The sequence below is a fragment of the Bicyclus anynana genome, chromosome 15, assembly GCF_947172395.1.
Source record: "Bicyclus anynana chromosome 15, ilBicAnyn1.1, whole genome shotgun sequence".
NCBI lineage: Eukaryota > Metazoa > Arthropoda > Insecta > Lepidoptera > Nymphalidae > Bicyclus > Bicyclus anynana.
In genome coordinates, this window is record NC_069097.1 from 13,918,005 (window position 1) to 13,930,805 (window position 12,801).

At 37.4% G+C, this 12,801-nt stretch overlaps 1 protein-coding gene across 3 annotated transcripts in view; it reads right to left on the bottom strand.

The window, feature by feature from the left end:
* LOC112052128 (uncharacterized) overlaps positions 1 to 12,801 on the bottom strand; it is a 130,122-nt gene that overhangs the window by 59,164 nt on the left and 58,157 nt on the right. The window lies entirely within an intron of this gene.

Consider the following 12,801-nt stretch of genomic DNA (forward strand, 5'->3'; position numbering starts at 1 on the left):
AGTATAGATTTGTTCAGCTATTTAGGCGTGAAAGTGAAAGGTGTGAAACATAGTCCAGGATCCGGGAAGCATTTTTACAATTGATTACTATCAAGTTAATTTTCCGTGAGTAGCTTCATCTTGATTGGACGCTCAACTTTTTGATCTACGAAAACTTTGGATTCTGGTAGCTAACAGGGTTACTAGGTAATAAAATGTTCTGGGCGTAGGAATGAGTTAAGTTGTATTAATTAAGCAACAGTAATAAAAAACACCTTTTTTCTTTTTCTTTTTTTTTAGAAAAAAATATTTGCCATATCGTTTTGAATATGATCAATATTCCCTTGCCCCCAACTAGTCGGGAAAGACTGTATTAGGAGTGAGTCGACAATAGACCAACGGGGCGGGGATCAAACCACTGCCCTTCGGTGATGAGTCCGACCGCTCTTACCGTTGAGCTATTGAGCTCAGCTGGTTAGTAACATTTTTTGATGACTTCGTTATTGAAGCAAGTTGGGAAGAGGGGAGTTGTTCAAAAATGGTAACCCTGTTAGATACCAGAATCAAAAATTTTCATAGATAAAAAAGTTGAGCGTCTCATCATGATGTAGCCACTCACGGAAAATTTACTTGATAGTAGTCAATAGTTGTAAAAATGCCATAAACTGTCAATGCTTGAAAAATGCTATAAACTGTAAATAATTTTCGCATTTATATTGGCTACGTTGTACAACATCATACATATTTATATCCAAATTCCTTCTATTCTATAACGAGTTAGTAAATAAATATATATAATAAACAGTTATAAATAAAATAGCAAGTTTTAAGTTAAAGTTATACTATTTCTAACCCCACCTATTCTAAGAAGAACCGTGAATTTATAACAAAAAGCATCCAGTAAATTTTACCCAGTAGGGTTAAATAAAGATATGTAATTCGAGTGACTGCCCATGGGTTAACAGTTCATTATAAATTAATTTCACATTATGATAAAATCGCAATTTGCAAGGTCCCCTCTCAGGTACGAGCGTGTTCTAATAAAATATTAAAAAGCTAGCACATCTTCGGGTCCATGAGATACGGTATAATAATGACATTCATGTTTTATTAATTTTATGATATTTTTTTTGTAGATTTGTTTTTCCGTTTTCCCGTCCTATCACACACTGTAGGTGAAAAAACCCGATGAAATATGTACATATAAAGTAACTAGCTAAAGCCGCGCGGTTTCACCCGCGTGGTTCCCATTTCCGTAGGAATACGGGGATAATATATAGCCTTCCTCGATAAATGGGCTATCTAACACTGCAAAAAATTTTCAAATCGGACCAGTAGTTCCTGAGATTAGCGCGTTCAATCAAACAAACAAACAAACAAACTCTTCAGCTTTATAATATTAGTATAGATTAAAAGAAAACTAACAGTGTTATGAGGGGTCGAATAAATTCATACTAATATATAGCTTGGCAACTTCCTTCGTAACACTCGCGATGGTCCGCGCGGGCCGGGGGGCGTGTAGCGATGAATGAAAAACCCACGACTGATGCACCTGACTTCCCCGCACGTACGATTTCACACCCGCGCAGTCTTTCCCCCCGTCGCTTGCTTATCGTGGTAATGTCATCAATAAACTTACCAGACTATAGTAAATACGACAATAAGTCAGTCTGACTATACCAGTATGTAATGCTAGCCATTTACGATCAAGTACATTCACGTTTCTGCAACACCCACGGCTATAACTGATCGTATGTTGGTCGCTGCGTGCATGACGGCTCGACTTGACACATACATGAAACGTCTTCGCTGCGGGCAGCGCTGCAAAAACGTAGGTATACTTGATCGTCAATGGCTAGCAGCGGACCGCGGAGTAGGCGTGGCTCATGCCAATTCCATGCGTCTGTTAATAGTACCATTACTATAAAACGTGTTCGCTGCGGGCAGCGCTGCAGAAACTTGGGTATACTTGATCGTCAATGGCTAGCATTACTTTCCACTGCTAAACCGATGAACTTATTCTCATGATGTCTCGTAAAAAATTTAGGATTTGGGATTTGCCTTATGCTCCTCCTTATAAATTGCTACCTCTTAAAGAACTAGAGATTTTAACTCCATAGAAGAATCCTAGATATCTATGGTAAGAGGAGGGGCTGGCGATTCTTCTTATAAAAACACAAAAGTCTAGTTATCATGATTTATCATTTTGATTTATTTCTTTTTTCTTTATAACGAACAACTGTTACCTAATTTAAAAATGGTAGAAACAAATTAATAAAAAAACAAGTTATTTTAATTAAACAATTAAGCCAACCATCTTTTACAAGATACACGTGTATCATCCTTAAATCAAACGTCATATAACAAGTTTTTAATTAATAGCATTACATTAATCAAAGTAGAAATTACTTATAAAAGGTATTTTTGTATATTTTTTACTAGCGAACGCCCGCAGCGCCTCCTTAGATCTCCTTAATCCAGCCCTCCCGCAAAATCCGTTCTTAGTGGACCTCTACTATCTTTATAACTACCTCCCTGCCAAATTTCATCTTTGTACGTCAAGCGGTTTTTAAGATTTCGTGATGAATAACCTGTCGCATTTTTATATTAACGGCCAGTTTCTTCATCGCAAGTAACAGTCAAAGTAACGTCATAAATCAAAAGTGACGGTCTTATTCACTGAAAAATAAAGTCTTCTTTACTACTTACTACTTTTACTGTTACTTTAGCTTTCAATGAATATAATGCATTTTTGCGTTCAACTTGACACTCTTTACACCCAATTCACCCAAAAATACTGATAGTGACACAATTCAAAGTGCAAATTCTTTTTTCTTGCCAGTTTTTATTCACATTATATTTTAAAATCTCTGAACCTTTTCGAGAACATTATTACCTACCTACAAAAAGCACAAAACAAAAGAAAAATAAATTTTAATTAAAGGTCACACGAAGACAACAAATCCGGTGCCATAGAACGGTAGAACCGACAACTTTTAATTAATTATCCACGGATTGTACAACTTTGATTGAACGAGTTTGAAATAAGAAGCAAGCCGTACAAAATGATTTCTCTGAACAACGTTTACCTACGTAATGGAGTTGTTCTAACGGAATATTCCAACATAAATGAGACGGAACGGATCTATTTTCGGTTAAATGTAATTAAATTTCAGCAACGTGTTGAATTTCGCTTTTGTTTCGAGATAAATAGAATAACACTAAGTTAACACAATAACACTCCAGTCCAGGGTCTCTAGCCAAATTACATTACAGTCTCTTTCTACAACAACTAAGGCTTAGAAAACTTAAAATTGTAGATTGTTATACAAGGGGCTAAAAAACCTGTCATATACGAGGTATTTTTAAGGCACGAGCCGTAAGGCGAGGGACGCTAAATAGAAACCGAGTTTATAATGGGTGTTACACTCTACTTTTCACTACGATTGCGAGCAAATAAAATAATTCAGTAGTCATTCAATCATTCGATGTTAAAATAATACTTTTTGCAGACGCAGCTCGCAACTCAATAAAAATCAAATGAAAAAAAAAATACGCATTTCACATACAAAAACGCTGCATTTTCAAATTTTATCAAACAATCAGTGCCTTACATATGTACCCACCTATGATGATTCTATTTACGAATTAAACCTTGTTCGTTTTATAGTAGGCTAGTACCTACTCATAACAGACAAAAAATTTAAAATACAAAATTACTTTACCCCCTAGAGGCTGAAATGCTTTTTTAGCCCCCCTGTGGAGTATAGTGTAATATTACAGTGTTTTTGAACAAGAGTAGTGAAAATACATGAAAAGGACTGACTTAACTGATTGATATCTAAGTTGATCATGTGACCTAATTATAACAATTGTCATTCCCATATATTTTATAGTTATATTCGAAGCGTTTAGCGATTGTAGAAAGAGAATCGATTTGTAACATGGACAGGGAAAAATAATTGTATGTTAGCAATGCTACAACATTTTATTAAATTATCATCTGCCGGTGTGGTTTTTGGGTAATAATTAGAATAAGGTCGCCTCGACCGAGGGGTTTTGGGGAAGGGGAGGGGGAGTGGGGAAGGTGGGGGACCTCCCTACGTTATTTATTTACCGCTGAAAGTAGTAGTTTTTTTTTATGATTTTTTTAAATTTACGAATTTTTTAGGTTAAGTACGTATATTTTTAGGTCAAACCTCACTGGTATAATCACGGTTCACTCACAATCATCTTATGCATCACTTGTAACAAGATAATTCACTTTTTTTTTACAAGAAAACTAAAAAAAACTTAATAGTATTGTAAATGATTAATTAATATTGTAAAAATTAATGACAGTTATCAGCTGTGTCAACCATAGACCAAGTTTTTTATGACTGACACAGACTACGGCTCTGGGTTCCAGATTTTTGACATAGAATAGCAAATTTGTCACAGATTAACAAATACTACTAATAAATTCGAAATTATTGCCAAAATTAATGGATGGATGGATATCATCTTTTTGTACTGATAATGCCAAATTTCTTCTGTGCCAAAGTTTTAGTAATGGCAGAAAGCATTTTTAAGTGGCTACGCCAGAAGACTCGCTTCGTCGCCCCTTCATTCAGCTTCACCTATTCGGACCTTAGTTTCGCTACAGAGGTCGCCGGCTCGCTTCGCTCGCCACCTCCCCCTTTCGCTCAACTAGGCCTCATAGGTTTGCTTCATTCAGGACCTTCTTCGCGAGCTTCTGGCTTCGCGCTTTACAAAAACACTCTAGGGGTAGGGCAGACAAGACTGCTTGGAGTCGGGGTGCCCAAATTTTGAATTTTTCAAGTAATTATCTAACACTATTTCATTATCTGTGGTTATTCTAGGTTTACTGTCATGCATCTGTGGCTAAAAACACGTTTGTTAGGTTAGTTTGTGACATTATTGTTTTTGTCAAATGAAAATTGTCAAAAATATGAATTGTATTTAATTATTTATGTTTTTTTGGGATTTCTTGTTAAAAATGTGTATTATCTTGTGTTGTGAGTTATGCTTGTGATAATTGTGAGTGAAAAAATATAAAACCAGTGACTTTAGACCATGAAATCTGGCCAAAATATACGCACGTAACCTAAAACTTTTTTAACAAAAAAAAAAAAACTATCAGTCTCAGCGGGTAAAATCATGTTGTAGAGGTATTATTAGACTCCACAATATCCTCTGATATCATCATCTTATTTCTAGGAAGGCGACCTTATTCTAATGCCAACCCTGGTTTTTTGATTAGCGGGTTACGATGACATATGTCACTTAGTATCACTATCTATCTAAATAACATAACAACGCGTCCCTAATGTATAACGTTCATTTGCGTTTTACTACTAAACTACATCATCTAAAGGCAATTAATCCCTCGGGAACAAAAGTACTAAAATCTATACTAATATTATAAAGCTGAAGAGTTTGTTTGTTTGATTGAACGCGGAACTACTTGTCCGAATTGAAAAATTCTTTCTTTGTTAGATAGCCCATTTATCGAGGAAGGCAATAGGCTACATATTATCCCCGCATTCCTACGGGAACAGGAACCACGCGGCTGAAACCGCGCGACGTCAGTTAGTCTATACTAATATTATAAAACTGAAGAGTTTGTTTGATTGAACGCGCTAATCTCAGCAACTACTGATCCGATTTGAAAAATTCTTTCTTTGTTAGATAGATCATTTATCGAGGAAGGCTATAGGCTATATATTATCCCGGTATTCCTACGGGAACGGGCACTACGCGGGTAAAACCGCGTGGCGTCAGCTAGTATTTGATAAAATCAACATTCACATGACCAAAACCGCCAAAAACTATACGTTTATATATTTTCTTCGCTTCTTAAGTGAAGCGTACACGAAACTCTCCGGTAAGTAAACCAGGTGACACGGCCCAATGATGACCCATTTAGTGCTCGACATATCCGTGTCCACGCTCCAGGTCAGCGAGCAATACACTGATGACCTAATTCCTATCTGGCCTGGATATGTCTGTACCGGTTGTCTGAGAAATTCGAATTTATGGGAGCCAATATTTGACAAACTCTTTGGCGCAATTGGTTTACATAATAGTTGTGGTTTTAAGTCAAGGTCGTGGATTCAATTTTTAGCTTAGATCAATGAAGGATTTTATATTTTCTTAATTATAATTAAGGGGAAGTTTGGTTGTTGTTGAAGTGAGGAGTTATTACTCCTCAACTGTTCTTTCATTGGATGCGTAATGCAGAGGGATGAAATTCATATAGCCTACCAACATAGGAGAATGTTGAAATTACAAGTGGAAGGACAAAAGAGGAAAGGAAGGCCAAAGACAACATGGTTGGAGTATGTGACAGAAGACATTTGTGTGTAAAAGGTGTAGGTGAAAGGATAAGGTGACGTATGATAGAAGCGAGTGGAGGTGATTGACATATTTTGCGGACCCACTTAAGTGAGATAACGTAAAGGAGATGCTAACGATAAATTCTTAATTGGATCAACCAGCTCGCTAGTAAAGTAGCTGGTCCTTTACGACTTCAAAGGACTCAAGGACTCGAGTCCTTTATCGGGCTATGAAATGTTGTTAGGTTTTCTTTTTCCAATCATAAGTATGGGTGGAACCATAAACAGAATGTAATAAATTATTAGCGTCCAGTTGTAAATTAAAAGATTTTGACAACCCGAAAAACTACACTTAATTATTTGTTGGAAAATGAAAAGGAATCCTATATTTATAGCTAGCTCATTTATTATATTTGGCGATGAAGCGAGCTATGCTTGGAGTTACTCTACGGGATTGAATCTGAAATGAGGAGATCCGCAGACAAACCAAAGTCACTGACATAGCTCAGCGAGTCGCGGAGCTGAAGTGGCAATGGGCGGGACACATAATTCTAAGAGCCGATGGACGTTGGGGTCCCAAGGTGCTGGAATGGTGACCCCACACCGCAAAGCGCAGTGGTGGTCGCCCCCAACTGGGTGAAAACCGAGGACATCAAGCGGGTTTGCAGGGAGCCACTGGATGCTGGCGACTCGAGACCGTTGTGCTTAGAAGTCCATGCAAGAGGCCTATGTCCAGCAGTGGACGTCTATAGGCTGATAATGATGATGATGATGATTATTGGGCTAGCTTTCCAATGAAGAAAATAAATCTTGCTGACTAGTCGTTGAATATATAGGCCTTACGTCACTGAGAACTGTCTAAATATCAGCAATAGTCAAAGTTATGGCAGTTCAAAGAGATACAAGACGCGAGCGTGTTTACATTCGCCCAAGCACCCACTCTCTGCTATTACATTTCGCTTGTGACCTATTTTTAGTTTCCGAGTTGAAAATCATTCTTTCCATATTTGTTTTTAGAAACTCCATTCCAGATGTGCAGCCTAGCTAGCATACATTTTATTTTAGTATTATTTCTAGGAATAGTTCATTACGTTTTTATTTTATTCTGAGTACGCTTAGATGTTTTTGGGATTTCGACGATAATATTTGATGCAATGCGGCAACAAATGCATTCCCAAATATAATATGTTCACACGACAGCATTTTTAAAATACGACACTTTTTTGTCGAGCAGTGTTGCATTTTCTTTTTTGGGCGTTAGAAATATACCATGAATAAAATTAATAACGCCATAAAAGCGCCAACCCTGCGTTTTTAATGTAACGCTTTTTTAACTCTCGTGTGAATGATGCCCAACGTGCCCTCCGAGGCACGGTGTAACATCACCAACTACGCAAGTTTCTTAAAACACTAAGCCATTATTCGCACGAGAGTTTTTTTAAAGGGCGTTAAAAAAGCGTTCAAATACAACAAATGCATTCCCAAGTATATGTTCACACGATAGCGTTTCTAAATCACGACGCTTTTTTATCGGGCAGTGTTGCATTTTCAATTTTGGGTGTTGGAAATAGACCTTGAATCATAATATTAACAATTAACAATTAATTAATCCTGGATTTTAACGTATCGCTTTTTAACTCTCGTGCGAATAAGAACTTACACTGTCGTACGACATTAGGGAAGTAACGAGTTAATTTTTTGTTGCGTAAACTTACTCTACATATCTATACTAATATTATAAAGCTGAAGAGTTTGTTTGTTTGTTTGTTTGATTGAACGCGCTAATCTCAGGAACTACTGGACCGATTTGAAAAATTCTTTCAGTGTTAGATAGCCCATTTATCTATATATAGCTATATATTCCTACGGGAACGGGAACCACGCGGATGAAACCGCGCGGCGCCAGCTAGTTGACAATATTATTGACTGTGTGTGGGCACCTTAAGATATGTTTATAAATCACTTACATTATATGCAGAAGGAAATGCAAACGTCGAAAGGTTATCAAATAATAACACTCATATCATCACGGCTCTTTGCAACAACGATATGTTGCAATAGTTGCATTTTTGCACAACTATAATAGCACCAGACAAGTGGAAAACTACAGCCTAAAAGTATTTTGTAGTTAAGAGTGTGCAATATGTAATTTGGTGGTTACAAATGGTTCTGGATCTCAGATTCTGGAAAAGTTAGAACCCTGATATTTGGGTAAACTACGTTATGACTATACAAAATAGACAATTTGTAAAACTTTTCTCGATAGTTTATTTTTTGAAAAATACATGTTTTGCTCACATTTTGCTTTCAATCTCAGGAAAAGCAAACTTATTTTCTTAAATTTTTGTTTTGTATAGAAAATTAGGTATATATCTTGAACATGGCCATTTTGTTTTTCGTTATGTTGTTTAATTTACTTGAAATTAGGTAAAAATGGTTTTGGCGCTCACGTCATAAAATTTGCGTCGCGCGTCAATCGCTCCGTGCTTTTCACTCACGTGAAAGTCATAATTCGGCGTCTCGTTTGCGCTTCGAATTTTCGTACCGACGCGCTGCGTGCTCTTAACACACAGGGTATGAAATTAAGAAACTGGCTCTATATGGGCTGTCTTGTACCTGAGAACATAACCCTTCAAACCAAACTGCAGCGATACTGCTTTTATCTCAATAAAATAAACTAATTAATGTACGAGTATTTGAATACTACACACATCTCTATCTAGCTCTAAAGTAAGCGTTCAAAGTCAAAGTCAAAATTCATTTATTTCAAATAGGCTTAGTTTACAAGCTCTTTCGAAACGTCAGGTAATAATATTAAACTTAAGATAATGGTGATAATAATTATTCGAAAACTTAAAATTAAAGTTACGAGGGTTCCAAACGCGCCTTGGTCTGGGAAGAGCCCATAACAAACTCAGCCAGGTTTATCTTTTTATAGTTTATCACCATTTAACAATAGGTATATAAGTAGCCTGTCATGTAATACATTTCATTTCCAAGCAATTTCGTCGTTTAAGTAATCATTGACACTATAATACGACTTTTCTATAAGCTTAGCTTCGTTGCCTATGTTATGGGCACTAAGATAGCTAATGAATATGTGCATAATAATTATGAAACATCAAATCACTTACAATGTAATCCATACTAATATTATAAGTGTGAAAGTATGTGTGTCTGTTTTTTGTCCGTTTTGCACGCTAAAACGGAGTGACGAATTCACGTGATTTTTTTTTTGAAAATACGCCCCTTAAAAGAGGGGGTGAAATTTTATATACGAAGTTTTCAAGATAGGAAGCTAAAAATCGGTACACAGACTCTTTGTTACACCGAATTTAGCGCGGGCGGAGCCGCAAGCAAAAGCTAGTACCTATATAAATCCACCCAGACACACTCTTCACACAAATATTTTCCAATTTTGGGAAACGAACCCACGGCCATAGATGAAGAAAGCAGGGTCTACTACCCAATGCGCCACGAAGCCATCAAACAACAACTAGATACAACAGTAGATTTTTGGTTTAAAAACTCATCATCATCATCATTAACAACCCATATTCGGCTTACTGTTGAGCACGAGTCTCCTCTCAGAATGAGAGGGGTTAGGCACTACGCTGGCCCAATACCGATTGGCAAACTTCACACACGCAGAGAATCAAAAAAATCTCAGGTATGCAGTTTTCCTCAGGATGTTCTTCCTTCACCGTTCGAGACAAGTGATATTTAAAAACTCATAAAGTTAGTTAATTCATCCTACAACTAAAATTGAACATTTCACCTCATTAGAAAGTTATACAGTGGAACTTTTTCAAACAAGTTTAATTAAAATTAACCCTTTCGTTTATACAGGGCGCGGGTACATCTGACCCAGTTTCCGTGCGATGCTCTGAAAGCGACGGCACTCGGTACTATCGGTCCAGCCTTTATAAACAAAGGTTTGTCTGTTATTTCCACTTTCAATTATAAAACTTTACATACATTTTCGTTTACTCTAACTTTTTGTAGGCGCAGTGGTTATTTGATGCGGCAACGGATTATGAAGTCATGGGTTGAAATTTGAAATACTGAGCAAATCCTTTGTCCAAGTTTTCAGTGCAAATTCTCAATTTTATGTCACACCCTCGAGCTTCAGAGATCACGTTAAAGGCGGAATTATATTTGTCTGTCGAGTCGTGTCGAGACGCATCAGAACAGAATCGGTATCATACATTTTGTATGGTATCGTTTACACTTATGCCGGCTCCACATTAGTGCCGTGAATTCACGGGTACGAGTCCATGCTCTCCACATTCACGGAATGCTCGCAATCGTTTGAAACCCGCCGCGAAATGGACGTAGAATCTGCTGTAGCAATAACTTTGTTTGCTTAGTCACTATACTACTATTTATATGGGCCGTGAATGTGGATGTGTATACGTAAACGTCGCGCGAAGGAGGCGCGAACCCTTTGACAAAATACCGATTTTGATCGAGGAATAGGCGTGACCGTACGTGAATCCAGCGAAAACCGTCCACGTATTCACGTTCGCACCTGTCCACGGAGCTTCACGGCACTAATGTGGAGCTGGCATTATGTGATGTGACATATCGTGATGACCTCTGATGTGTCGCATACAAAAATGTATGATACCGATTCTGTTCTGATGCGTCACGACACGTCAGACAAATATAATTCTGCCTTTAGCCGTCGCTCCCGATTATATCATTAACAACTGACAGTGATCGTTAAAAAGTCAAACATATTTCACCCTCAGCTTGAGGAAATCCGCATCAAAGCAGCGTGGTGGTCCAACCTCCATATCCATTCTCCTATAAGGAGGAACGCATGCCCTATAGCCTATGGGCCGTTAAAACAGGCCGATAATGATGATTCATCTACTACTTTACTGACCACTTGATCGTATTTCCAGTCGCAAAAAAAAACTTCCAGTCTAATATTTGCTTGTTATGATGCTCATTTAACCCGGTGTCGTGCCTAACCTAACCTAACCTAACGGTGGGACTGACAGACCCGTAACTTAATGATGATTTATCTCCACTATACGTGGCACTAGTAGTACGTAATTGCAAGAATATTTCAGTCTTATATTTTCTACATAAGATGATCAATTAACACATGCGTTGCTTGATGGGTCTGCCAGACCCGTAACCTAATGATGATTTATCTCCACTCTAAGCAACTGTGATTCGTACAATTTGCAAAAATCTCCCAGTCTAATATTTGCTTATGACGCTCATTTAAATAAATCGTTATTCTCTCTTCGCATAAACAGTAAGCAGCTTAAACCAAACTGGTTCCATTAGGATGGTTCGAGATCATGCAAATATCATACGCACTTTGCTCATAAGTAAGCCGGCGCGGAAAATTTATCGATCAACTATCGTAGCCGAGGCGTGAAAGAGTAACAAACATTCATGCCATCAAAATCATCAGGTTTTCGAAAATCTCGTTTCCGGGATAAAAAGTAACCTATGTGTTAACCCAGAGTAAAATCTATTTCCATTTCAAATTTCAGTCAAATCGCTTCAACAGTAGCGGCGTTAAAGACTAATAAACATACATCCATACAAACTTTTGCGTTTATAATATTAGTAGAATAGGAAGTTGGATGTAGATTTGACACAAGTTTCGTTTTTCAAATAAAGGAGAACATAATTTCAATAAAATTTATAATGCGGATCCGTTTTTGTTAAATAAATCAAGAATGGAGCACACATAAATAACGACCTACGGAACAGTTTTCTTTTATTATACCACCCACGCATTCGTTATTGCAAATCTAGACCAATGAATCGCTAGCGCTCAAGTTCTAGGTTAATATTCTATGGCTATTCCCGTCGGGTCAGTGACCTGGGCCGGTCTCAACTGTAGACTAGATAAGATAGATACTATACCTTGGCCACGTAAACATTGCCTTAAGATTCATTTATTTCCTAGCAAACCTCCCGTTTTACCCGTTTTAGCTCCCATTCTCATGTGAATATGAGAATAAAATAGAGCCTATATTACTCGCTGATAATGTAGCTTTCGATTGGTGAAAGAATTTTTCAAATTAGTTTAGTAGTTTCAATGCAAACAAACAATGAAATCTTTCTCTCTTTATCATGTTAGTTCAGTTCAGACTAGTGGTTACCCCCAATTTCATCCACGTAATGTAATCGTAATCTTGAAGCGCATCTTATATACCTACGTTACGGATTTCAAAAAAAATCTCTTTTATGGGTGCCTTTTCCAAATTGACGTTCGATGGTACAACCTTGAAGGCAAATTGAAGGTTGATCCGTCACACTTCAATTTGAGGAAGGAACCCGACATGATGATAACGTATAGACTTACGCCATTCTATCTAACAAGAGAGAGGTCAAGCTCTACAGTGAGCTATTGTATTGTATATGCTTAACGTATAGTGACTTATTGCTTACCCTTGTTAAAGACCTTGTACACGCCACTGATCAGGGGTGCGATTCCGCTATTTTACACTCG